Below are 22422 nucleotides of genomic sequence, written 5' to 3' on the forward strand. Positions count from 1 at the left end.
CAAAATAATGTGAATTTACTCGCCTACACGTTTATGAAAACTGATTTAACAGAGAAAAGGTGACCATCTATACCTTTATATTTGATGGAAAAAATAAATAAAGACCAGTTGCCCTTATGTGTAACTTATTGCTTTTCACATTGGCAATTATTCTATAACTTGTAAGAAGTACGTACTCCGTGCCCTTTATAGCTGTCTGGAGAAGATCAGCCTTACCACACTACTTTTTAAAGGTCATTGTTTCAGAAAGCTCTTGGGAAGGAAGACATTTGCGGATATAATCATTATTAAGAAAATAAACATTATTTTCCTGCTTGGGTAGAACCCGTACTCGTGCCCCAATTCTCCTTTGTGTCTCCATATAAAGCTCCATTGTCGGCCTGAACACAAAAGGGATTTGTTTTCCAAGTGTCTCCAAGGGCTCATGTCCCACGTGATGTTTTGTCACAATTTTCTGGCGAATATTGTTGTAACCAAATAGGACAGAGGTGCACCACTATGTTGGATCCATTTCTCAAGTATACCCTACACCACCCTGGGCAGGAACATTCACATTAGTAAGTTTGATATTGCACATTCTCCTGCCCATGGTGGTAGGGAAGTGGATCAAACATGGGAGCACAGTTCCCAGGAAGAAAATATCCCAAAACAGTGTAATTTTTGTGAATGGGCACTAAGTCTGACTCGTGCCACAAGGTTAGAGATTTGCCTCTCTGGGTGGTCTTCAACATATTAGCAGTAGTTAAAGGGATACTGTCATGGGAAAAAAAACATTTTTCAAAATGAATCAGTTAATAGTACTGCTCCAGCAGAATTCTGCACTGAAATCCATTTCTCAAAAGAGCAAACTGATTTTTTAATATTCAATTTTGAAATCTGACATGGGGCTAGACATATTGTCAATTTCCCAGCTGCCCCAAGTCATGTGACTTGTGCTCTGATAAACTTCAATCACTCTTTACTGCTGTACTGCAAGTTGGAGTGATATCACCCCCTCCCTTTCACCCACCAGCAGCCAAACAAAAGAACAATGGGAAGGTAACCAGATAACAGCTCCCTAACATGAGATAACAGCTGCCTCTCAATAGCACTCAATAGTAAAAACCCATGTCTCACTGAGACACATTCAGTTACATTGAGAAGGAAAAACAGCAGCCTGCCAGAAAGCATTTCTCTCCTAAAGTGCAGGCACAAGTCACATGACCAGGGGCAGCTGGGAAATTGACAATATGTCTCGCCCCATGTCAGATTTCAAAATTGAATATAAAAAAATCTGTTTGCTCTTTTGAGAAATGGATTTCTGTGCAGAATTCTGCTGGAGCAGCACTATTAACTGATTCATTTTGAAAAAATGTTTTTTCCCATGACAGTATCCCTTTAAGGTTGTTTCTTTTTCAATCTAATACCAACTGGGGCTTCATGGGGCTGACTGATGATGTGACTGAGTAAGACATTGATATGACTGGGAGGGCCAGTGAGTTATGCTGCCAATTGGAGGTCTGCAGAATGGACTCGGAAGGCAAAAAGAAAGGCAAAAAAAGATTTTAACAGGCATTGGGGTGGATCAGTGGAACAAGAGGTAATACAAATTTATAGGTAATTACTTTGGAACCTTGGATACTATTTTACTGACTAGGCCAGTGAAATACAGTACCAAACATGTAACAAACCTACTCATAGTGACAGTCTGATGAAGCTCAGTCCCAGTCCAGTAGCTGTTATAGGTGCAGTCAATAAATACGTCTTGGATTCAACCAAATACCAAATTCTATGCAATAGATAAGACGGTAACCAGACGGTATCAGGTACCTAATTTTCATTTTCAGAAATCAACAAAATGTCATCCTCTTTGATCAAATATTTGCTGCATTCATTGTATAGAGGTCATCTGACATTGAGGTTCTTGATACAGCGGAATCAAGTGTATCCCTGCTCTCTGTATGTCACATCATAACAAAGGCCGATGCCCATTAACGTTTTACTGGGCCAATAAGTGGGAATGTTGTGTTTTTGTTCATATTTTGCAAATAAATCATTAATAAAATGATAATTCATTAATTGATAATTATTAAGATGATTCGTTCTTTCTCTCTTTCTTTCTTTCTTTCTCTTTCTTTCTTTCTCTCTTTCTCTTTTTTTCTCTCTTTCTCTCTTTCTTTGTTTGTCTCTTTCTTTCTTTCTCTCTTTCTCTCTTTCTTTCTTTCTCTCTTTCTTTCTTTCTTTCTTTCTTCTTTATTTTTCTCTTTCTTTCTTTCTTTCTTTCTTTCTTTGTTCTTTCTTTCTTTCTCTTTCTTTCTTTCTTTCTTTCTTTCTTTCTTTCTTTTTCTTTTTCTCTTTCTTTCTTTCTTTCTTTCTCTTTCTCTCTTTATTTTTCTCTTTCTTTCTTTCTTTCTTTCTTTCTTTCTTTCTTTCTCTCTTTCTTTCTTTCTCTTTCTTTTTCTCTTTCTTTCTTTCTTTTTCATTATTACCCCTGTTGGCATGGAGTGAGCTAATGCTGTTAGGTAAGTCATTTGGAAGCTTACAGGGGAATAGCGCCGATGACATAAAACCCCATGCGGTCTCCCTTCCCACTGAACAATGAGTAGGAGCTACAATAATGAACCGCAGTAGAAAGTAATTACTTTAATACCCAGGCTAGAGAAATGTATTCCGCACGCTTCCCTTTCCTGTATTTTCTACCAATTTATCAACTGAATAATGAAAAAAAAGGGAGCATAGGGCTCGGAATAAAAGAAAGTAGTGTGTAATTAATGTAGCATAATGAATAAAAGATTAGAACACAAATATAAGTCCAGAACACCCTGGTCTTTCAGTCATAACATGAAAGTTGCTAGGGCACATAGGAAAGCGAATGGTAGGGGGTATTTACTCTCTACATTAATATATCCACAAGCAGTCATTAGACACACAATGCAATTAAAATGCAGCTACAATATAACACAATTCAGCTGTAATTCTTTTTTAATATGCATGTCTATAACATTAATAATGAGAGCCCGTATGTAAATGAATTAGATTTGCAAAGTTCCCGGCTCTGGATGCTGCTAAATTTATTTGTTTAATAGATAGAGGAAGGCAATCATGGCCGGAGATGAAAATGCAACGAAAGAACAGAATCGCTCGAAATTAAATTTCATTATGATTAAAATTATTTAAAAGTGCCTCAAATTACTCAGCTGTATTTGTTATTTTGCGATCGGTATATTAATTAGGGGTCATTTACTAGGCACATAACAGAGAGACTGCGTAATACTCGCCTTGTAGAAAAGGTAGTTCAGGTGATCAAGATCTAGATCGTCAGCTTTGGAAGCGACATCAGTAAACAACAGCAACATGGGCTTATAATCACTCGAAGGATCCACAAGGGTCACAAAAATAAAAATAAAGAAAAAATAACCTACACATTTCATGTCCTATGGGGCACATGCTCATAAGACATGAAATGCGTAGGACATTATTGGAGATGATAATTTTAATGTAGCATTAAATAAAGAATTGTTTTTATTTTATTTTTGTGACCCCTGTGGATCCTTCGAATATACAGTATAGAGCATGTACTGTATTCACATCAGCATTTCAACATATGAACCTAAAGCTTTGCTGATAAATATTTGATTCTATTCACTTTCATGGCATCTGATTTAAAAAAGTAATAAAGTAAAATATACTGACAATAACAAGCCCTGTTGTGTTGAAAGGCACCAAGGGTTAACCAATTCCCCAAAGATTCATGTTCTCACACACAAACCCTGCATATAATATTGACAAGGTAGGGCCCTACAGAACAGAAATATTTTGAGCATCATAAAATAACCATATGATTATGCAGTATATTCCAATAATTACAATCAGGATCTTGCGGTTACCAGTTCTAAAAACTATATTTTTAGGGTACTTCACTACTGTGGAACCCAACGAATTGCTTATAGCAGAGCAGCAATTTGCAGGAAATCTGTAAAGGTTCAAAATACACAGATTCCCCTCTAGAATATTTATACAGTGCAATAATGTTTTTATTAGCTGCATGGCAAAATGATAATGGAGTACGGGATAGCAGGAATAGTAGGGAGAGGTGGTGCCTATAGTAACAGTGGATAATAGTCTCTTGGAAAGGACTGTGGCTGTGGGATAGCAGGTATAGTAGGGAGAGATAGTGCCTATAGTAACAGTGGGATAATAGTCTCTAGGAAGGGAGTGTGACTGTGGGATAGCAGATATAGTAGAGAGAGATGGTGCCTATAGTAACAGTGCGATAATAGTCTCTGGGAAGGGAGTGTGACTGTGGGATATCAGGTATAGTAGGGAGAGATGGTGTCTATAGTAACAGTGGATAATAGTCTCTGGGAAGGGAGTGTGACTGTGGGATAGCAGGTATAGTAGGGAGAGATGGTGTCTATAGTAACAGTGGATAATAGTCTCTGGGAAGGGAGTGTGACTGTGGGATAGCAGGTATAGTAGGAAGAGATGGTGTCTATAGTAACAGTGGATAATAGTCTCTGGGAAGGGAGTGTGACTGTGGGATAGCAGGTATAGTAGGGAGAGATGGTGCCTATAGTAACAGTGGATAATAGTCTCTGGGAAGGGAGTGTGACTGTGGGATAGCAGGTATAGTAGGGAGAGATGGTGTCTATAGTAACAGTGGATAATAGTCTCTGGGAAGGGAGTGTGACTGTGGGATAGCAGGTATAGTAGGAAGAGATTGTGTCTATAGTAACAGTGGATAATAGTCTCTGGGAAGGGAGTGTGACTGTGGGATAGCAGGTATAGTAGGGAGAGATGGTGCCTATAGTAACAGTGGGATAATAATCTCTGGGAAGGGAGTGTGACTGTGGGATAGCAGGTATAGTAGGGAGAGATGGTGCCTATAGTAACAGTGGGATAATAGTCTCTGGGAAGGGAGTGTGACTGTGGGATAGCAGGTATAGTAGGGAGAGATGGTGCCTATAGTAACAGTGGATAATAGTCTCTGGGAAGGGAGTGTGACTGTGGGATAGCAGGTATAGTAGGTAGAGATGGTGCCTATAGTAACAGTGGGATAATAGTCTCTGGGTAGGGAGTTTGACTGTGGGATAGCAGGTATAGTAGGGAGAGATGGTGCCTATAGTAACAGTGGGATAATAGTCGCTGGGAAAGGACTGTGGCTGTGGGATAGCAGGTATAGTAGGTAGAAATGGTGCCTATAGTAACAGTGGGATAATAGTCTCTGGGTAGGGAGTTTGACTGTGGGATAACAGGTATAGTAGGCAGAGATGGTTCCTAAAGTAACAGTGGGATAATAGTCTCTGGGAAGGGAGTGTGACTGTGGGATAGCAGGTATAGTAGGGAGAGATGGTGCCTATAGTAACAGTGGGATAATAGTCTCTGGGAAGGGAGTGTGAATGTGGGATAGCAGGTATAGTAGGGGGAGATGGTGCCTATAGTAACAGTGGGATAATAGTCGCTGGGAAAGGACTGTGGCTGTGGGATAGCAGGTATAGTAGGGAGAGATGGTGCCTATAGTAACAGTGGATAATAGTCTCTGGGAAGGGAGTGTGACTTTGGGATAGGGGGTATAGTAGGGAGAGATGGTGCCTATAGTAACAGTGGATAATAGTCTCTGGGAAGGGAGTGTGACTGTGGGATAGGGGGTATAGTAGGGAGAGATAGTGCCTATAGTAACAGTGGGATAATAGTCTCTGGGAAGGGAGTGTGACTGTAGGATAGCAGGTATAGTAGGGAGAGATGGTGCCTATAGTAACAGGGGGATAATAATCTCTGGGAAGTGAGTGTGACTGTGGGATAGGGGGTATAGTAGGGAGAGATAGTGCCTATAGTAACAGTGGGATAATAGTCTCTGGGAAGGGAGTGTGACTGTAGGATAGCAGGTATAGTAGGGAGAGATGGTGCCTATAGTAACAGGGGGATAATAATCTCTAGGAAGTGAGTGTGACTGTGGGATAGGGGGTATAGTAGGGAGAGATGGTGCCTATAGTAACAGTGGATAATAGTCTCTGGGAAGGGAGTGTGACTGTGGGATAGGGGGTATAGTAGGGAGAGATTGTGCCTATAGTAACAGTGGGATAATAGTCTCTGGGAAGGGAGTGTGACTGTGGGATAGCAGGTATAGTAGGAAGAGATGGTGTCTATAGTAACAGTGGGATAACAATCTCTGGGAAGGGAGTGTGACTGTGGGATAGCAGGTATAGTAGAGAGAGATGGTGCCTATAGTAACAGTGCGATAATAGTCTCTGGGAAGGGAGTGTGACTGTGGGATAGCAGGTATAGTAGGGAGAGATGGTGTCTATAGTAACAGTGGATAATAGTCTCTGGGAAGGGAGTGTGACTGTGGGATAGCAGGTATAGTAGGGAGAGATGGTGCCTATAGTAACAGTGGATAATAGTCTCTGGGAAGGGAGTGTGACTGTGGGATAGCAGGTATAGTAGGTAGAGATGGTGCTTATAGTAACAGTGGGATAATAGTCTCTGGGTAGGGAGTTTGACTGTGGGATAGGGGGTATAGTAGGGAGAGATGGTGCCTATAGTAACAGTGGGATAATAGTCTCTGGGAAGGGAGTGTGACTGTGGGATAGCAGGTATAGTAGGGAGAGATGGTGTATATAGTAACAGTGGGATAATAGTCTCTGGGAAGGGAGTGTGACTGTGGGATAGCAGGTATAGTAGGGAGAGATGGTGCCTATAGTAACAGTGGATAATAGTCTCTGGGAAGGGAGTGTGACTGTGGGATAGCAGGTATAGTAGGGAGAGATGGTGTCTATAGTAACAGTGGGCATAATAGTCTCTGGGAAGGGAGTGTGTCTATGGGATAGCAGGTATAGTAGGGAGAGATAGTGCCTATAGTAACAGTGGGATAATAATCTCTGGGAAGGGAGTGTGACTGTGGGATAGCAGGTATAGTAGGGAGAGATGGTGCCTATAGTAACAGTGGATAATAGTCTCTGGGAAGGGAGTGTGACTGTGGGATAGCAGGTATAGTAGGGAGAGATGGTGTCTATAGTAACAGTGGATAATAGTCTCTGGGAAGGGAGTGTGACTGTGGGATAGCAGGTATAGTAGGGAGAGATAGTGCCTATAGTAACAGTGGGATAATAATCTCTGGGAAGGGAGTGTGACTGTGGGATAGCAGGTATAGTAGGGAGAGATGGTGCCTATAGTAACAGTGGATAATAGTCTCTGGGAAGGGAGTGTGACTGTGGGATAGCAGGTATAGTAGGGAGAGATGGTGTCTATAGTAACAGTGGGCATAATAGTCTCTGGGAAGGGAGTGTGTCTATGGGATAGCAGGTATAGTAGGGAGAGATAGTGCCTATAGTAACAGTGGGATAATAATCTCTGGGAAGGGAGTGTGACTGTGAGATAGTAGGTATAGTAGGGAGAGATGGTGCCTATAGTAACAGTGGGATAATAGTCTCTGGGAAGGGAGTGTGGCTGTGGGATAGCAGGTATAGTAGGGAGAGATGGTGCCTATAGTATAGTGCAGTGCTGTCCAACTTCTATGGTACAGAGGGCCGGAATTTTTCTAATCTACATAGTGGAGGGCCGATAAGGGAAGCCAGTGTTAGCCACACCCATGTTACCGCAAGACTATTTCCATATTAATAGCACACCAAAAAACCAAATGGTTGGTGCTCACTGCAGGGATCAGGGCCGGAACTAGGGGTAGGCAGAGTAGGCGGCTGTCTAGGGCGCCATTATTGAGGGGCACACTTTAAAGGGGATTTTTTTTTTGTTTTTTAATTATTTTGTTTTTTTCAAGCGTTTATTTAATAATTTGTTTCAGTAATCATGGTCACCCAGTTGGGTGGAATCCATCTCCTTCACCTTCTCCCTCTTGCCTTCAAGTAATAGCTCCTTCTGTGTGGTGCAGCGCGACGTGCGTACACGCGTCAGTGACGTCACTGATGTGTTGGGTGGCAGAGAGAGGCAGAGAGCTGGCGGCCTACTTGTTGTGGCTCACTCTCGCTGCTCTCAGCCTTGCACAGCTGCACTGAACTGAAGACATTCTTTCTATTACTGTAAAGTGTGACGCTTCCTGCTGGCACAGCCAGGTACAGATTTGGGGCCCATATATTTGCTGTTGCTGCTGGGCACTGGCACAGGTACATAATTACTTGGGGGGCAATATGATGTGATCAGATTTATTTTTGGCTGCTGATGACACAGGTAAAGATTGGGGGCAATATGATGGCTGCAGGCGGGGTGCATTATGGATGGCTGCTGGGCTTACTGGTACAGGTATAGGGAGCAGTAATATAAATGAAAAAATGTACACTTTCTTTATTTAAAAACCATCATGGTAAGAAGGGAAATGGTAATGCAGGACAGGGGGTGAAGCTCTTGCCTAGGGTGCCAAACTACCTTGTGCCTGCCCTGGCAGGGATGCCACTCATATGTGAAAAACACTAAGTCATATTAAGACATACCCATATATCCATATGCCTCCTCCTCCCCTGTGTATAATACAGTACCCCAGCATATGATTTAACACCTTAGGGGCCACTAACAATAATTTTCAAATGCTAACAAACCCCCAGAACAAATACCAAAAGTATGACACACACAGGGAGCATAGGGAAGGCAGAACAGAGCAGGAGACAGGAATCAGGAGCAGTCTCATACCTCCCAACTGTCCCTTTTTCGGAGGGACAGTCCCTCTTTTGACAGCTCAACCCGCAGTCCCTCATTTGTACTGGAAAGTCCCTCTTTTCTCTGCACTGAACAACCAGAAAAAGAAACAAAGTTTCTCACTTAATTGGCTTTTAGTAGAGAGCCCAGAACAACTAACAGGTGCAAATAAGATACTTTGTAACAATTTTGAGGCATAAAAACACAGTTTAGATAAGGAGAAATATTTTCAAACTTTCATAACCTGCCAAATTTTGTAAAACAAACATGGTAATTAGGGGGTGTGGCCACAGAAAGGGGTGTGGTCAAAAAATTGCTGCTACAAAAATTTTTTGTCCCTCTTTTTACTTCCAAAATGTTGGGAGGTATGCAGTCTAATATGTACTACATACAGTGACACAGTGCTGGTGCCTCAGCATTTTGTATAAAGTGTGAACAGGTGAACAATGTGGGCAGTTTCAGTCTGGGTCTCAGGTAGAACAGTACAGGGCTTTAGGATTGTGAACAATAGAGGTGTCAAAGGTGTGAACAATACAGGGGATTACAGTGTGAATTTGAGGTTTAAACAATGCAGGGACCAGTCAATCTCTGTAGTGATACCTTTTAAACTTTACATATGGTAAACAGACACAGCAGGCAGACTTTGATGTGGAGGGCCATATAACGGGGGGGTAGCGGGCCGCATCTGGTATAGTGTATAGATATGTATTGTGGCTGACCAACAAATCGTAAAATGAGAAATTGATATTGAATCTGGTTCTTCCTTCCAGTAAATGGACATGACCCAGATTTTTTAAATGTTTTCGGCACCTTAAACTAAACTTATAATGATCCCCTCTGCCTGAGACACAGTACAAATACATCGAGAAAGGTTTCTAATGTTACAACTTCGTTAACTCTGCTGATTCCAGGAGACAAGTAACTGCAAAAAACAAGAGCATGATCCATTTACCATTTTAATAATAGATATGGAATGTACTTTACAACAACACACAGAACACATTATCAGTACAAGCCCTATACTTTTGGTACATGTTAGTGATGGGCAAATAAATTTGCCAGACACGAGTTTCGCCACAAGCAAATTAATTCGCGAAACTGCCGCGACAATTTGCTGGTGAAAAATCCGTTGTATCAAAATTGCCGCGTGCATATAAATTGACGGACATCAAAATAATTCTGACGCCCTTTGGACCAAATTGTCTTGCGTATAAAAATTGACGCTCACGTCAAAGTTATTTTGACGCCCATTGACTTCAATGCGTTTCACAAATTTTTCCGCTGTTTCGAGTATTTTGCGGTAAAAAAACGGCACAGATTCGCCCGTCACCAGTGCATGTTAACCACAGAAGCATACTGCTCCTTTAACAACAGAAAGCACTTTAGCATCACCCCATATTATATTATCAACAATAAAATAAGGGAGTGTGAGTTGTGCGGACAAACAGTCAATAAAAACAAAACAGAAACGTCAAATTACAGAACTAACTTGCTTTATTTAATGTTGCCCAAGGTTTACTGTAACAAATAAAAAGTATCATTTTTCATATAAATGCTGCAGTAAAGCCACTTCCAGGCCATTAATTACATACAGCAAAGTTTGTTTGTACAGTGCCAGCATGGCAAGAAGAATGGGGCTATTAAAACCTGCTGTGCGACAATAACTAAAATGTACGGAGATCCATTTGTCACAATTGCCTTGTGGTACTGTGTGTATTTTGTCAGTGCTTTGTGCCTCTAGCAGAGCCCTATACTGTATATATACAGCATATATATAAGAATAGTTGTACCATAGTAAGAAAGATCATTGCTGTTCTTTCCTATAAAGTAGCTCCTTATTTTAAGCTTTAACCTCTTAAATGCTCAGTAAAAACTGTTGTTATCTGCCTATTAATTAGTGAAGCCCTAAAAGTTGAGCACAGCAATGCCAGATGACTCATCTCTGCTCATTAACTTTATTTTCTGAACAGAACAACATCATTAAGACTTCCCCTTGCTTACTGACTTAATTTTCTGCCAACTGTGTGTTACCTACAAGTGTTCCCTGATGTTCGGGCTTGTGTGATCCAAACACAGATCTCCTATACTGGACATAGTCTTATTTAAAATGCACATTTATGGTGCTAAATGGGATTCATTCGTGGCTTTCAACACATCTATAGGATAAAAAGCAGTCTTACTGTATTCTGTTAGGAGATAGGTAATAATCTAGTTTTAAGTAACTCGCCATTTCTCATACACATTTCCCATTTTCTTAGTGGTTTATGGTAGAAAGTCTCAAAGTGTCACCTAAGATACATTCGGTTGTTCTCATTGATCTCAAAGATGGACTTACTGCTACTGCTGAACTACAAAGCATATCTGACCAGCCAGCCAGCGGCACTGAGCCATGTTCACTAAAAACTAGAGGGAATACACATTGAGCCTCCATGAGCTACATTGACTTAAAACTATAAGGAATACACATTGAGCCTCCATGAGCTACATTGACTTAAAACTAGAGGGAATACATATTGAGCCTCCATGAGCTACATTCACTTAAAACTAGAGGGAATACACATTGAGCCTCCATGAGCTACATTGACTTAAAACTAGAGGGAATACACATTGAGCCTCCATGAGCTACATTGACTTAAAACTAGAAGGAATACACATGGAGCCTCCATGAGCTACATTGACTTAAAACTAGAGGGAATACACATTGAGCCTCCATGAGCTACATTCACTTAAAACTAGAGGGAATACACATTGAGCCTCCATGAGCTACATTCACTTAAAACTAGAGGGAATACACATTGAGCCTCCATGAGCTACATTCACTTAAAACTAGAGGGAATACACATTGAGCCTCCATTAGTGATTTTGTCCCATTTTGCTTTGCCATGAATTTCCCACATAATGCGCAAAATTGGCGAAAAATTTACATAACACCAATTTTGCAGGCAAATTTTCACACCAAATTCTTGAATTTATTCGCCGGCGGAGAAACGCGGAAATTCAATGTGAATTTGCACCTGCCGAATAAATTCACCCATCACTAGCCTCCATGAGTCCCATTCACTTAAAACTAGAGGGAATACACATTGAGCCTCCATGAGTCACATTCACTAAAAACTAGAGGGAATACATATTGAGCTTCCATGAGTTTTAGGTTTCTTGAAGGTCTAAGCTAAGGATTCCAAGTCCATCAAGGAACACCAGGAGGAATACTCAGCAACATTCTTTCCCGAACATACAGTACGTTACAGCTCCAGCACTATAAGAGATGAACTGAAGAAAATGATTCTATGTAGTCAGACTGTGGCTCCTGAGTTTTCCACCCATTGATGATAACGTTTCTGATATGGGCTCACAAGGTTGACTGCATGTGATAATACTTAATTTGCACCCATGAGACAAATAATGGCCCAGATTCAATTTAGTGAAAAAAAGGTTTATCTTGTGTAGGGATGCACTGAATCCAGGATTTGGCATTTGTCAGCAGGATTCGGATTTGGCCAAATCCTTGTGCCTGGCAAACCAATTTCTATTTTATATATGTAAATTAGGGGCGAGAAGTGCAATCACATGACTTTTCATCACAAAACAAGGAAGTAAAACATGTTTTTTCCCACTTTTTCCTTCCCCCCCCCCAATTTGCATATGCAAATAATGATTCAGTTTGGCCATAAACATAATTATAAATAATATACATACTTGTTGCTATAAACCCTGTATTGGTAAGTACAGATATGAATGGGAGCTGCACTGCTGCTCACTTCAGCTGGGGAGGCCCCATTAATTGCAATGAATTCATTTTCAGCTTATTTATTTTTTGTGTGTATTTTTTAGTTCCTAGGGTTTTCCTACTTAAGCAAAGATATAGAATATAAGTTCAGTGACCACCTTACCTTGAAATTCTTATGTATGTGTAGGGGACTGGTAAATTAGTCTCCCAGTATTATTTGGCAGACAGTCCCCTAGTGTTATAGACTCCTAAACCCGGTCCTAAAATACAGGTAGGAGGGGGAACTGCTTTAGCTATGCCCTCTGTAGTTCAACCAGTATTCAGTAGATGGCACTGTGCTAAAGTATATAGTCCTGAGCAGCCATGTGCTCAGGGTCCATTTTGTTAAGCCCTTGCCTGAGCAGGCAGACAGGAAGGGTAGTGGAACATAGACAGGTCAGGTCTAGTAAGGATAGGCTACTCACATTAAAGGAGAATTCAACAACCCACTGTGATAAGTCCCCACTTGCCCCCTCCCTAACTCCCCCTGCTAAGTGTTACCCCAGAATTGTGTCCCCTGTAGGATTACGGACACACATGCAGACTGAGGGCAGAGTGAGGGCAGCAGAGTTCACCGGCGCCATCTTCGTCTCTTCGGTAATCTTCGTACAGTGAGCGCCGTATTGGCACATGCGCAGTTGGAGTAATCTTCCAGTTTGTGACAACTATGTATGCGCCGGAAGTGACGGAAATTGCCAAAGTTCTGGAAGAAGACCCGAAGATTACCGAAGTGCCGGAAGATGGCACCGCGAGTTCCGCTGCGCTCACTCTGCATGTGCATTCAGAAATCCTACAAGGGACACAATTCTGGGGTAACACTTAGCAGAGGGGAGGCAGGGAGGGGGGCTAGCATTGGGGGGGGCAGTGGGGATTTATCACTGTGGGGGGTTTAGTTCTCCTTTAATAGGTCACTCTAGGAGTGACAGACAGTCAGGCTATTTAGCTGAGCAGTTTGAGGCTCCGACGAGGTGGGTGAGTGGGATTAAGATCCTGGGTACCAATCACCCAGGTTAGGGGTTTAGAGCCTTAGAGATGTAGCGATTCCCCTGGGTTATACTTAGGGAAAAGGCTGAAAGCTGGGTGTACCTTCATTGCTGCTGAGTATGTTCTCTTCCATACTGGGACTAATACTGAGCACTGGTGCTTGTGAGTATATACCTATCCACTGTTGCACAATGTTCCTGCTTAATCTTTATGTACACTGCTTTGTGGATCACTCTGTTCAATAGAAACCATAAATGTTGGCAAGCACTCAACATTTATGGTTTCGATTGTACACCACCTACAGCTACGGGTTTGGGGTGATGCACCCGGGCCACTTGTCTACTTTGGTGAGTGCGACCTTTACTAAACTTATACAAATTGTATGAAGATTGTGCGAACCCAGGAGCGTGGGACCTGGGGTATATACACCCAGGTCATCGGCTAAAAAGGGTGAGCACGTTAGCTGTAAGAAGGCTTTTAGTTGCTTCTAAAAAAATTAAAAATAACACATAGAATTATTATTAGAAAAGTGGGATTGTGTTACCCCCTAAAAAATAAAAAATAATTTTAAATATGCTAAATACCTTATAAGAATTAGAGGTTGAGTTTGAGCTTATTTTTGAATGAAGTCACTCTGTTCAATAAACACGTTCTCTGGTTAAATTGCAAGAATCACCGGCCGCCCAATTATTATGTACAGAACTCAATTACAGCTGCACTACACCCTGCCTCCACACCGTTGTGAGGGCTTAACCCCTGAGCATTAAGGTCTCATCCGGAGAAAACTATTAGGGTAAAGTTCATAGTTAGGGAACAGTGCCACTCAATTTATACATGTAATGATGAATCTGTAAAGCCATGGAGAATATACTGTATGTAATGTAATTGACATAAGCAGCACTTAAAAACCTAAATACATGTACTTCAATATACAATTTTAAGGGCCCTTACCTTATTTTACTCAGCCACATCAATTTATTAATCTCAGAAATTCTGCAATGTCGGCAGGTTTTGCAATATTACAGTGGATCATTCTCTCCATGGGATATGGCTTACTGCACTACAATGTAATGTTATTTTATCTCCCTTGTCCTGTTTTTTGCTATGATTAATGACTTTGATGCATTCTGTCCAGCCATTATCTCTGTTAGCAAGTATCCTGTTCTACCCACAATAAAACTTCTGATCATCTAGATTTAGGGCACATATAAAAGCCATCTTCCAATGAGTCTAGTGTAACAGTCTTCTTTTCACTGTTAACTGGACATTGGCATCAGGGGGATCAGAAAGGGTATGTCCTTTGGGGACACAACACATAAACACACCTGTTTTGAACCCATACCAACTTCGGAAGCAGAGTCTGCCGTTAAATAATTCTCTTAAAAAGGGGGCGGTAGAAATCCTCAATTTTCCTTTTCATTCTTGTCAAGTTTTGACCCGAAACACCAAAAAGGAAAAATAAAATCCCCAACAACAGCAATACATAATACAGGTATGGGACCTGTTATCTAGAATGCTTGTGACCTGGGGATTTCTGTATAAGGGGTCTTTCCGTAATTTGGGTCATCATACTTAAAAAATAATTTAAACATTTGGGGGTTATTTACTAAAACTCAAATTTATCTCTGACCAAACTCCCATCCCATCCATCAGGAAAAACTTGATAAAATCAAGCCCAAAACGCGAAATGTACACATTTTTTGGATTTGTCGCTCCAAATCGCTCGTTTTTTTAGAGTTAATGCCCGAAAATCCAAAATTATTTTGATTATCGGACTAAACCCGGTGCAGATTGTGAAATCTTGAAATTGTAAATGGGATATCTGCGGTTGACCTCAGCAGGTTTGAGATGGTGGATTTCAGATTCTGAATTTAAGCAGCTTTGGGATATAATTAATCTCGAAAAATTAGATCTCCACGAAAAAAATTTGAGCTTTCGACCAAAAAAACGCGACCACAAAAAAATTTAGGTTTAGTAAATAAACCCCTAAATAAACCAAATAGGACTGTTTTGCCATCAGTAATGATTAATTATATCTTAGTATTATATTATTATATCTTCATTTGGCTCAAGTACAATGTACTGTTTTATTATTACAGAGAAAAAGGAAACCAATTTTAAAACGTTATTTGGAGCCTTCCTATAACTCTGAGCTTTTTCGATAACGGGTTTCTGGATAATACATGCCATACAGTACCTCTATATCACAAAGTAAACTAACAGGAAGGCATGTGGCTACAAACACACACATTTATACAGAGTTTGTAGTATTAAAATTGTTTGTGTTTGCAACAACTTGGCTGCCCAACAGGTGCAAGAACGAATGGGCAAAATAGAAATCTGAATGACACAGACCCAGATTAGCTGGTGGATTTTGTTAATAGACCTCAATCTCTTATCTCCCCCTGGTGGGATCAGATTGGTCAATGCATACCCACTGAATAATTGGTTGGATATCACATAAGGTCACCAGACTGGGACCAACATTAGCTTACTTGGCAGTGGTTTTTCAGGGTACTGTCTTTAATTTGGGTGTCAGGATTCAAATAAATTTGTGCCGAGTGTCAACTAATAAGCTGCTTTTTAGACTTCAAGAAACATTACAATAATCTCTGTGGGCATATGGTGGTAATGCATAAATGTGGAAAAGGATGCTTCCCCAAAGGGCTAATGGGTTTCATGATGTCAAAGCGTTCCTCAAATAGGATTCCTCACAAGGGGACGCCTCAATTGACCCTTCGCTTCTAGCCATCCAACTTACCTTAAGGTATTACCATAGGTATTGTTACATACCTTAATAAAACACCAGGATCTAGAAATAGGGTAAAATGGCCACAGCATTTATTGGCATTTTATCAAATAAATAGGACCTTGCCAGCCTTACCCCAAGGCAGTATTCTAAAGCCAGAATTCCATAAGAGATTGCTACTATGCTCTACTATGCCTTTCCTCAGTGAAGACTTAAGATCAACAGTTTGTCATTATATCCACCAACTAATTCCTTCTCACCCAATCACAGCTACATCAGATTCTGCCAATCTTTAAACATAAACCAGTGTAATTTGGCTGCTGGTCATTCGGATCCCTGGTCATGCAGCCCCTGTATTTATAGCTCCCAGGTTTTCCTAACTGGACATTCGTATGCCATCTTCTTCTTGCGCATTGGAACTTGAAAATATATTGATATCTTTCTTAATAAGCCTAAATATCCAAGGCGGCAAGTCAATAGCCTGGCAGGACCAAAATAAAACTCCCATTGCCAATAAATAACCAAAAAGAGAAAAAGTCTAGGACTAACAATGGGATGTTGGGTTCTAGTTAGGAATTCAAATGGGCAGCACTAACAATGGGATGTTGGGTTTTGTGTTGGCTCTTATTGGAAATTGGACAGCAATCCAAACCTCTGGTTAGATAGTAAAAGTAACCTTCCAAAATATCTACCTCTTATATGCAATATGAAAATAAATACTAATAATAATCATGCCAGATATTTACCATGTCACACAGGAGAACAAAATCCTTTATTACAAGGCCATAATAAGATTAATTATAGCAGACTTTCTCCAGTCACCTTTATGTTATAATTTCTTCTCTAGCAGCAGTATTTCCTAAGGAAGGAGCAGAATATCAAATGTGCCAAAATATTTAGCTACCAAATGTGTATTCAGAATCCAAGTAGTAAAATCAATGTCTCAGCACAGAAGCGAGCTTTGGTTCCTTCTTGAGGGCTAAAAAGAATCAATACTTTCTAAACTTGTCAAAGATATTTTAAATGAGGGCAATAAAGTATGATTCCCTTTATTTGCTCTTTTTCCTTAACAATAAAGCAAGTTGTCAGCAAAAAGCAAACAGGATTTTTCGGGCAATACAGAAATGAATAAATATTTAGGAAAAGAGAGAAATCAAAAATATCCCACGCAAACCGATTGTATTTCGGAGCTGCATAGACCACAGAAAATTCACAGTACCCGGAAATCTGAAACCAAAATACAGAGACCTGTATGCCACCCAATGAATATAGTGCTGCCTGCGTTCAGGAGCACTGTATTCATGAGGGTCAGGTGGGGGTAGCATGTAGGAGGCCCAACCCCCGCCTGTCTCCTGGCCATTCCCTAACTTGCGTGCCATTTAGATGTGCAAGTTGGGGAATGCAGGTGGTATGGGCAGGGATTCCTTGCCCCCACCAACACTGATCTCTGAACCTTATGCCATTCCAACCTTGTGCCAATCTGAGTGCAGCCAGACAGTGTTGAACTGGCCTATCAGGGTGCTAGGAAAATATCTGTTGAGCCCAATGTCAGTGGGCCCTCCTGCTCACTCAACCATGGCCTGTACCATGGCCATTCCCCATTCATGTTTGAGAGAAGGGAGTAGGTAACAGTACCAGGCCTAGCCAGCTGGGCACCCTACGAAATCCAACTGGCCACAGTCCCAACCCCCTCCTGTAGGGCACAAACTCATGTGTGGTCACTGCACAGGAGGAACACACAGGTACAGCATCATACCAGGGAACTGGAAACACCTGAGAGAGGGACAATGGCCCAGAGTAGGGGGTAGGGAAGAGTTATGTGTCTGGCACCCTCCCACCATTGCAGCCTAGGCACGTGCCTCTTTTGCCTACCCCTAGTTCTGGCCCTTGTGGGTGACATTGACGATAGATAAGTGTATGTAACATGAATAAAAAGGTGAGTGAAGAGAAAGTGAAAAATAGTTTGGACCATGGGCATGTGGTCAAACGTTTTTTGGTGGGCCCCTGGCACCCTGGACAGAAGGGCTTTTTGAAAGAGTATTTTGCCCAGGATCTATGCAAATGACCCCAATACTCATGTAACTTGCTCCATAGATATGAAATAGAATACAATTTCCAGCAACAAATTCTGCATTTAAATGACTAGTGTGACACCATCCCCGACAAACTATACAACTTGTAATAATATTCACCCGTTAGTTCCACCAGTCATAAATCTCAGTATTTCAAACACATAATATGCTAAAAATATCTTTCCTTTCTACTCTAAGCCAATGAAAAACCCATGGAAGTTCCACCTTCATTATCATCAAGAGGAAAAATATATGCCCACGTATGCCAAGATTGCTTGCTTGAGGTTAATTAAAGGCTTCCATTGGCTATTGTTCCCAGAACCTAGTAATGTATCTTTCTTTTCGATATGCTGAACACATCCTTTTGGCGAAGGATTAAGAGTTCATTCGGAAAAGTATTCACCAAGCTCCAGGCTGATATATTCTCAATTAACTCGCTGCCAGCTATTGATGACGGTGATGGTTTAACAAAGGATAGTGACAAAAGGCTGGAGTGATTCAAACTGTACAGCCGCTATAACTGGAGTCCAGAACGCTTTCTCTAAGCACAAGTCTAAATACAAGTTGTGATGGCACAGCAGAAATAGGCTCCTGCAACATATATTCAATGATACGACTGTAGCGCTAAACCACACATGGAAGAGTTTAAGTCTTGTTCTCTTCATCTCTTCTTAAAGGAGAAGGAAAGCTCCAAGACAGTTTATTGGCAACAGATTAGCCACAATAGTGCAAGATAGAATGCTATATTTATTCTGCAGAATGCTTTACCATACCTGAGTAAACAGCTCTAGACACTGTCTCTTTTTGTTTAGGATAGAAGCTGCCATATAAACTTGGTGTGACATCACTTCCTGCCTGAGTCTCTCCCTGCTCACTTACAGCTCTGAGCTCAGATTACAGCAGGGATGGGAGGAGGGAGGGGGAGAGGAGCCCTGCCCTGGTGGTTTAAGCTGAAAACAGGAAGTCTGATACAGAAGCCCATGAGTACACAATAGAAGGAAAGAAATACTGTGTTTATTTTGACAGAGGGCTCAGAGCAGCATTACTTTGAGGGTTTACTGGTGTATTTATATAGACCTTTCTGATAAAGCTTACTTAATTTTAGCCTTTCCTTCTCCTTTAAAGCTGCTCTGAAAGGAACAGAAATGCTTCATAACCAAAAACATGTGGCTTTGTTGCCTTCTAGCCATGCACAGAGCAGCAGTTCTACCCTGCTTTATGGCTAAAATGATATCATCTTCGCATATCCTTACTATCTGAAAGTCATCTTAACATCAGCAATATGGTGGTGCAAGGCTGGTAACAAACTACATGGAGTGGATATCACTAATGGTAACTATACATATACTTTCCTGGGTCTTGTGACATCATTTTCAGGTTCAGGCTATGTAGTAATTTTAACATTACCTTTTAATTATTCCATGTCCATTATAAGTCTAGTTACAGATGCATTCTGGACATTTAACCAGCCTTATAATCTGAAAGGGAAGATAAGCATTCTCTGGTATGCAAAGTGCAATATACAGCCTCGTTTGATGACTGTGTTCCCAATGATGCCATACTATGCCCCTTCACTGTCATGCCATGCCCCCTTCTGCTTCTTGCAATAGGGTTCTAAACTCAACTGGAAGTCTTTCGGGTGGATAAGGAAGCTTGAAGCCTCTAACAGTGAGACAATGGCTGCTTAAGCAACAGTTGAACTGCAGGATGAGCCCACACAGAATCTTTGGCAAAGTAAAACTAGTGGAAAATATTCCGTTTTTTAATATTTCCATTACTAAACCAATAGGGAAAATACAAACACGCCTTTTATCATTGCTATGATAATTTTGTTTATATTATATCCCTGGCTGCACTTTCATATTTTAATGCCATGGGCAGTAGGATAATAATTCCAGTTCTAGATCATAATTGAACTTAAACTTTTCAATTCCTCGTAAGAACAACTATCGCTCATATCTATAACCAATCACAAATCAGACTTTCTTTATCTTGAACTATAAAACTTATTTGTAAATACAGGTATAGGATCCCTTATCCGGAAACCCGATATCCAGAAAGCTCCGAATTATGGAATGACTCTCATAGACTCCATTTTATCCAAATAATGCAAATTTTTAAAAATGATTTCCCTTTTCTCTGTAATAATAAAACAGTAGCTTGTACTTGATCCCAACTAAGATATAATTAATCCTTATTGGAGGCAAAACCAGCCTATTGGGTCTGTGAACTCCCTGGACTGGACCTGCGCAGAAGGGTAAGTAACAAGTTAGGGGCATTTGCCCAGCAGGACAGGTAGGCCAGGGGGGAGGAGGGAGGGTGGGCAACAAACGGGAGGGGGGCTGGAGGGTTTGCGCCGACTAGGTTTCCTTCCCCTTTAAGGCATGAAGACCCAAATTACGGAAAGATCCGTTATCCGGAAAACCCCAGGTCCCGAGCATTCTGGATAACAGGTCCCATACCTGTATTACCAAGTACCCTCATCTCCTGATCATAACAACTCTATCTTGAAACTGTTGTGTATTTATTTCATACAATGTTTGTACACTGCCCTTCAATGTTAGATGAAGGTTTCATGGCAGCATGGTGGCAATATGAGCAGCAATGCTCTCAGCTCTCGATTCTTGGGTTTAAAGGAGAAGCAAACCCCCAAACTAATGAAAACCCCTACCCTCCATAGTCCCCCCTCCCTGTTTGCGTTAGGTGTTAATAACTGTAAATGCCCCTGAGTCTTAAATTACCCCTCGAGTCAGCACAGTGGAGCTCAAGGGTGCCATCGTCTCCACTTCAGGAGTCTTCCGTAAGTAAGCGGCGTATGGAAATTGCCGAAGGGACCTGAAGATTACCGAAGCGCAGGAAGATTTACAGGTATTAACACCTGTGTGGAGGGGAGCAGGGAGGGTAGGGGTTGGGGGTTTTCATTAGTTTGGGGGTTCACCGCATACAGTCAGGTTTCTTATAAAAACGGTACACATTTTTTAATTAAAGTATATTGGAGATAGGTTTATTTTTTATTAAAGAAAGTAAACATGGGATTTTATTTTTTTGCCTTTACATGCCCTTCAATCATTTCCAATGCCCCCATACGCTTAGTTTCTCTACAGCAGCCCAGAGCACGCTGAGCATGTGCAGTGCCGCTGACACCCCAAAGATGGACTAACAAGACCCAAGATGGAGAGCTCCTGTAGACAACGTTGCAGGCCTGCATCCTTACTGATTTATGGCTGCTAAATCTCTCTGCTAGTTCATTAAGTTTATTAAAAAAAAAATACAGAATTCCAGCCATATTCTATTTAAGACTTTAAGCACATTCCATTTGTTCAATTTGTATTGCTTTTCGTTTTAGTTTGTCAAAGCACTGTTCTTCTTGTATATCTATATTGTTTGTCAAACACCCACATCGTAGTTTGTTATGCATCATGTCTCTGGTTTAAAAATAACAAAACAGTACGGTAATAAAACCCTAAAAGGAAAATGCCAATAACACAAAAAAAGGAGAATTCCTGACAAACACAGGGCATTAAACCTACCAAAAATACCTGCCTGGCCGTCACACTACAGATAAAAAAAGACTTACAATGTTTGGCAGATGGAACTAAATGAATTTTATGCATTTTGACACCTTTACAAACAAACCCCCCCCATTAAAATCCATTAGTGAAATCATGATATTATTGTACAGTATTTGTATTTATGTACTTTTAAAGGGATGAACATGAGTAGTTGGCTTGCCCTATACCGATTGGTTGTCTGTTCTATCCTCCAGTAGTGATGGGCGAATTTATTCGCCAGGTTTGAATTCGTGGCGAATTTGCGCGATTCACCGGCAGCGAATAAATTTGTGAAACGCCGGTGTTTTAAAAAAAAAAATGTTGCTGGCATCGAAAAAACGCCAGCGTCAAAAAAATCAGACGCCGGCGCTGTTTCACGAATTTTTCGCAGTTTCATGAATTTCACTGGAAATTAGCGAATTTTTTGGCAAAGCGAAACGGCGCAAATTCGTCCATCACTATCCTCCATATCTCCAGCCACTTTGGGGGGGCTAAATTTCCCCCCACACATTAAACATAGGTTAGAATATCCTTCCAGCGTAAACTCATTAATCTCTCCAGACAGACTTTATTAGACTTTTTATTGCCTGTAATGTAATATTATTACACTATTATATTTTACTGATAATAAACATTTCAGTATTGCATCATTAATTACAAAAAAATTTAAATAAATCG

The 22422-nt window shown here is 40.9% G+C and overlaps 1 protein-coding gene across 2 annotated transcripts in view; it reads right to left on the minus strand.

Moving 5' to 3' along the window:
* Positions 1–22422, minus strand: part of sorcs2.L (sortilin-related VPS10 domain containing receptor 2 L homeolog) — a 575441-nt gene that overhangs the window by 103251 nt on the left and 449768 nt on the right. The window lies entirely within an intron of this gene.

This window comes from Xenopus laevis, chromosome 1L, assembly GCF_017654675.1.
Source record: "Xenopus laevis strain J_2021 chromosome 1L, Xenopus_laevis_v10.1, whole genome shotgun sequence".
NCBI classification, from domain to species: Eukaryota; Metazoa; Chordata; class Amphibia; order Anura; family Pipidae; genus Xenopus; species Xenopus laevis.